The sequence below is a fragment of the Phocoena sinus genome, chromosome 5 (assembly GCF_008692025.1).
Source record: "Phocoena sinus isolate mPhoSin1 chromosome 5, mPhoSin1.pri, whole genome shotgun sequence".
In the NCBI taxonomy this organism is placed as follows: domain Eukaryota; kingdom Metazoa; phylum Chordata; class Mammalia; order Artiodactyla; family Phocoenidae; genus Phocoena; species Phocoena sinus.
The window spans coordinates 95,259,684-95,265,683 of record NC_045767.1 but is presented as its reverse complement, the minus strand read 5'-3'; positions in this window follow the sequence as shown (position 1 = coordinate 95,265,683).

Below are 6,000 nucleotides of genomic sequence, written 5' to 3'. Positions count from 1 at the left end.
AAACTGACGGTACACCCTCAAGCTGAACATACGCGACCTAGGACTCAGCAACTCTACCCCTAGGTGTCTACCTAACAGAAATGCACATCATTTGGTCACCAAAAGACATTCTTGCTAATAGCAGCACTAATCATAAAAGCCCCCAACTGGGAACAACCCAACTGCCCATCCACTGAGAATGGATGGACACACTTTGGTGTGTCCTCACAGTGGAAGACTGTACAGCAACAAGATGAGGGACTTACCACAACATGGATAAATCTCATAAAACTGAGCTAAAACAATGGACACAAAGGAGTGCCTAGTGTGTGATTCCACAGGATTCCATCTGCATACAGTTCAGAAACAGGCAACACTAATTTTGATGCTAGAAGTGTCTTGGTCCGTTCCAGCAGCTATAACACAATACTGTAGACTGGCTGGCTTATAAGCAGCAAACATTTATTTCTCACAGTTCTGGAGGCTGGGAAGTGCAAGATCAAGGCACCAGCAGATTCAGTGTCTGGTGAGAGCCTGATTCCTGGTTCACAGATGGCTGTCTTCTTGCTGTGTCCTCACATGGCAGAAGGGGCAAGGGAGCTCTCTGGGGTCTGCTTTATAAGGGCATTAGTCCTGATCACCACCAAAGACCCCACTTCCAAAGACCATCACATGGGGGACTGGATTTCAACCTATGAATTTGAAGCGGGACACAAACATGCAGTCAGTAGCAGAAGTTAAGATATGGTTATTCCTGAGGGTGGGCTATTGATCTGAGATGGGCACAGGCTGGGGAGAGGGACTGGCCTTTGGAGGAGCTGAGGGTGTTCAATTTCTTAATTTGGGTCATGACTCCATGAGTATGTTCAATTTGTAAACATTTAACAAAGTATATACTTATGACTTATATATACAAAGTATCTATAAGTACTTAATTTGTCAATAAAAATTTAAAATAGTTGCCCAAATTAGACATCAATAAAAACAATCTTGAAAACTCTTTGTCTACTTGCAGGTGTAGCTGCTTACTGTCAGCTTTATGTTGGTACAGACCATGATTTTGAACCTCATTTTCCATATTTATAAAGAGTGGATAATAGTACCTGCTTCACAGTAGGTAATATTGGTGAAAGAGCTTTGAAAATGATGAACTCTCATACAAATTGCTAGGGGGAGAATGCTTTGTCCCCACTCCCTATGTTTCCTTTCTGTTAGCACAACAGCCCTGGTCTGCCTTGCCCACAGCTTACTCCACCCAGGAGGGTGAAACTGATTGGTAAGTTTGGCAAGTATGATACATCCCTCTTCAATAATTCCCTGTTGGAAAACTCCCTGTCGAGTGCAAATGGTTATTGAAGTTTAGGGAGTTTGAGTGCATTCTTCAAATTTAGGCAGATAATAAGTGACAGGGATAGAATTTGAATTCAGGTCTCCGATTACAAAGACCATGCTTTTAAACATTCTGCTGTATTGCCTGCCTAATAAGTAATGTATTAAATATAAAATAGATGCTGAGTTGTATGGTACAGCTGAGAATACAACAGGAATTCAGGGAAGGGAGTGTTCTCTATTGGGATTGGTTGAGGATGGCTACACAAAAGACTATAGGGTCAACTCCTGCTAAATTCTCTCTGTGTAAACCTCAAGAGCCAGTGCAGCTGGAATTAGCACCAACCTCCTTCCAGGGCATACTAGAAGAGGGGGTCTGTTGTTGGCAAAAACAGCCAGGAGTTTTTCACCACAGTGCCACTTGGCTGGGCCCCAGCACTTACCCAATTTCTGCCTTGGTTTAGCTACAGTTTGTCATTTACCTCTGTTGGTGTTTGCCTTCGAGTTCTTCTGAGACTTACCTCATAAGCGATTCTAAGGTATGAAATGGGACAGGAGGCTTATTTTCAAGCACCTGAAGTCTGAGAATATGCAGAGGGTATGTTAACAGCATTTTATAAAGGAAGTTTATTTGTTTTTCTGAGGCACCATTTATAATCAATAAGCAGCATTGATCTTGGATATTTAGTTAGATGGGTTTTGACAACTTTATACCCATGCAACCACTACTCAAAATGAGATATAAAACATTTTTATCACCCCAGAATTATATAGTATGCTAATGTGTGTGTGTGTGTGTGTCTGGCTTTTTCAATCAACAGTGTTTTTGAGATTCATCCATGTCATTGCATTTATCAATAATCGATTTCTTTTTCTTGCCAAGTAGTACTCCATTGTATAGATACACCACAATTGTTTATCCATTCTCCTGTTGGTAGACATCTAGTGTTCTTCTAGCTTTCGGCTATTATGAGGAAGGCTGCTATGAACATTTTTATGAAAGTCTTTGTGTGAACGTATATTTTCACTGCCCTACGGTAAAATACCTAGGAATGGACTTGTTGGGTCACGGAATAGATGTGCGTTTATCGTTATAAGAAACTACCAAACAATTCTCCAGAGGGTTGAGCCATTTTATATTCATACCATCAGCATTGCTCTGCACCTTGAAAGAAAATTTTTTATGAAACCATGATGACATTTCTGTAAAGCATATTTATCACAGTGCCTAGGCTGGAAAAGATTTCTGTGGGAACCATTTGGAGGGAGGAAAAAAACAGCAAACAGAGGGGAGTGGATTGGCACTCTCCAAATAGCATTCACCAGGAAGCCAGCCCAGGGGGACCACGTGGGCAGCAGGCGCCATAGCTACCAATCAAGGTTGTGTTCTCAGCTGATGACATTCGCTCCACATGCCAGGCCCTCTGTCCACGATCCAAGTAATCTGGGTAACTTATTGTTTTTGCTCAAGTTGCGCTTCATTGAAATTCTTTTTGGAGTGTCCCTTTTGGTCACAAGCTCTCTTTCTTGTCTGGGAGCCAAGATGTGAAGCTTATTTAGTAGAGCAAGGCTTTTTGAATTTGTGCTGCTGGCTTCACCTCCAGTTGTGGTATCAAAACGCACTAGCCTGCCCCGACTCCTGAGCAGCTTTCCCTTGACTTCTACAAGGTGGAGAGCAAGTTGTTGTCCATCTTTTGGCCTTCTCCCCTTAGGTTACTTTTAGCAAGGTTTCAATTCAATTAGGCTATTCAATGGAGGGCAAAGCCTTTGGCTTGGCTTTAAGATGATTTCATTTTGAGACAAAACTCACTCTCTACGAGTTTTTCTTTCAGGTTACCGTAACAGAGGACAGAAATAGTACGGAGTAGCCCCCTAAGGCATTAATCTTAACTTTCTGCAGGCATGACTGATCCTGGCTGTTTTGATTCTATTGATTCTATCCTACTGATTCTGTCCTGTTTGTAAAAACTCTTGCTAAAGTAGGTGACCAGCCATTGCTGATTCCTTAGCCAGATTCTGGATGAGAGGTGGGGCTCAGCCAGGTTTCAACTCCTATGACCTTATTCTCTTCCTCTAATTGGTACTCACTGTAAGTGCTTGGTAATAAAAACACGAGCTCCCATTTTCTTTTCCTCCTTCCTTACAATGGAGAATTTGTCCCCCTGCTTATCGAAATCAAATTCTTCCACGTGTATTCTGGATCCCATTCTCAAAGAATGTGTTCAACTGGCTATTATCTGTAGCAGAAATAATTCTCCTCCTAAATGCAGGCTTCTGTCTTCTGATATATACAGTTGTTGCTAGAAAGCGGCTGGCCAGCTGGAGACTATGTTTCTCAATCTCCGTTGCCTTCGGGTGAGGCAGCGGAGGTGACCAGTTCTTGTCAATAAATGTGATGATGAGTGACATGGGTCACTTCTTGACCAAGTGGCTTAAAAAGCAGGACTGCTTCTTCTCCCTTTTGCTCACTTGACGCAGAGGGGCACAGCAAAGTTGAAACTCACATACTAAACATAAGCGATCCACAAGATGGATGGAGCCTGGGTCTCTGACTCATCGGTTGGAGAGACCCACCTGCCATTAAGAACTTCTCTGTTAAGAACTTTATGTGAGTGAGAAAAAAACTTCTATTGTGTTTGACCTACTATATATTGCTGAGTCCTTCTGTTATAGCAGGTATCGTTACCCTAATTAGCACATTATTTTTCTTTCCTCTACATCTTTCACATTTCTCTCTGTTAGAATCTATCTGCATTCAACATGACCAAGCATCTTCCATCTTAAAACAAAACCAAACCAAAAAATAACCTTCCTCTGATTCCACATTCCTGCCCAGTTTTCTCTTGACTTCCTTTCTTAGACAATCTTATTAGGAAAGTTCTCTGTGCAGTCTTAACTGCCTGCTTCCCATTCACTTTTAGCCCAATTCATATGGCTTCTCTGCCACCACTCCAGTAAAACTGCTCTTGCTGAAACCCTCAATAAATGCCATATTTCCAAATCCAGCAGACACTCTTTGGTCCTCACTGTAACTCCCAGGGTTTAACACAGTCAGCAACTCTCTCCTTCATGACATATTTTCTCCTCTCGGTTCCTTGAAACAATCTCATGCGAATGACAAACAGGCATTTTGAACTTATCACATCCAAAACTCATCTCCAACTCATCTCAATAAATGGTACTTCCATTCACCTAGTGGCTCATGCCAGAAATCTGAGGGTCATTTGGGACATTCTTCTTTCTCACCATTCATAGCCAATCCATCACCATGTCCTGCCAATTTTATCTCCTAATTTTTCTCAAATTTAAAACACTTCTTCATCTCCATTTTCCTCCACGACCCCTTCCTTTCTCCACATTTAAGATTAAAAATGTAAATCAGATAATGTCACTCCCCTCTGAAAATCCTTTAGAAGATTTCCACTGTCTTAGGATAAATTCCCTAATCCTTAATACGGCATATAAACTCTTATATCGTCTTGCCTTGCCTAGTTAGTGTTATCTAGCACTCACCCCCCTTTGCTCATTATATTCTTTTAAATCTTTGAAATCAACAAGTTATTTCCCACCTCAGAACCTCTCTAATTGTAAGGACAAAAACCAACTCAAACAAACTTAAGCAAAAAAGGGAATATAGTAGCTCATGTAAACAAGGAGCCTAATATGTGGCTGACTTCAGACATGGCTAATTCCAGAAACTCAAATTATGATCTTATTGTTCTGTTGCTTCATCTTTTAGCTCTGCTTATCTTTGAGTTGATTCTTTCCATTTGACATGAAGTGTCTTAACGGAAGCAAGATATCCACTGTCAAAGATGTTGGTTTACGTAATGAAGAATTAATTTTATCCAAAGAGAGGTCTGGCCTTTGGCTTCTGGGAAATAATCTTCAGGCCCTTGGATGTCACGCTTGATAAGAGTGTCTCTATTTGCCTGGGGGCCACAGGCCATCCAGATAGTAGCAACATGTGTTAAGGCGAGGGCTTTGATCTATATCAACAATATGTGTTAACATGACTTGGAGTCATGTGGTATCAGTTGATCTCTGGAGAAACTGGAAACTGAGACCCCCCCACCTGGGCAATCAATCATGCTTAGGTGATTAAGCCCCCATGAAAATTCTGGACACTGATGGTCAAATGAATTGCTTGATTGGCAACACTCTGTGCATATTATCACACGTAGATATCAAGAGAGTAATGCTATCCTGACTCCACAGGGAGAGGACAACTCAGAGCTCCAGGTCTGATACCCTCCTGGCCTATGAGTCTTTGCCTTTGGCTGATTTTAATCTGTATCCTTTTCCTGTAATAAACTGTAACCATGAGTACCATAGCTTTCAGTGAGGTCTGTGAGTCTTTCTAGTTAAATCTCAAAACTGAAGGTAGTTGTGGGAACTACCAAATGTGTGTTTGGTGTCAGAAGTGAGGATGGTCTTGTGTGAACTGTGCCCCCTCTAACCATACAGTTGGCTAACTATTACACTGTTATTCATTCTTAGCTTAATAACTACAGCAAAATGATTCTGTTTATCCTGATATTCTAACAGAAAAGATCCAGGGGACACCTTGGCTGGCTAGCTTGACACAAGTGCCCATAAGTGGGGGAAAGAGTGCTGTGGTTAGTCCCAGTCAGGTATCTGCCTAAAAACTATGGCAGGGCTTCCCTGGTGGCGCAGTGGTTGAGAGTCCGC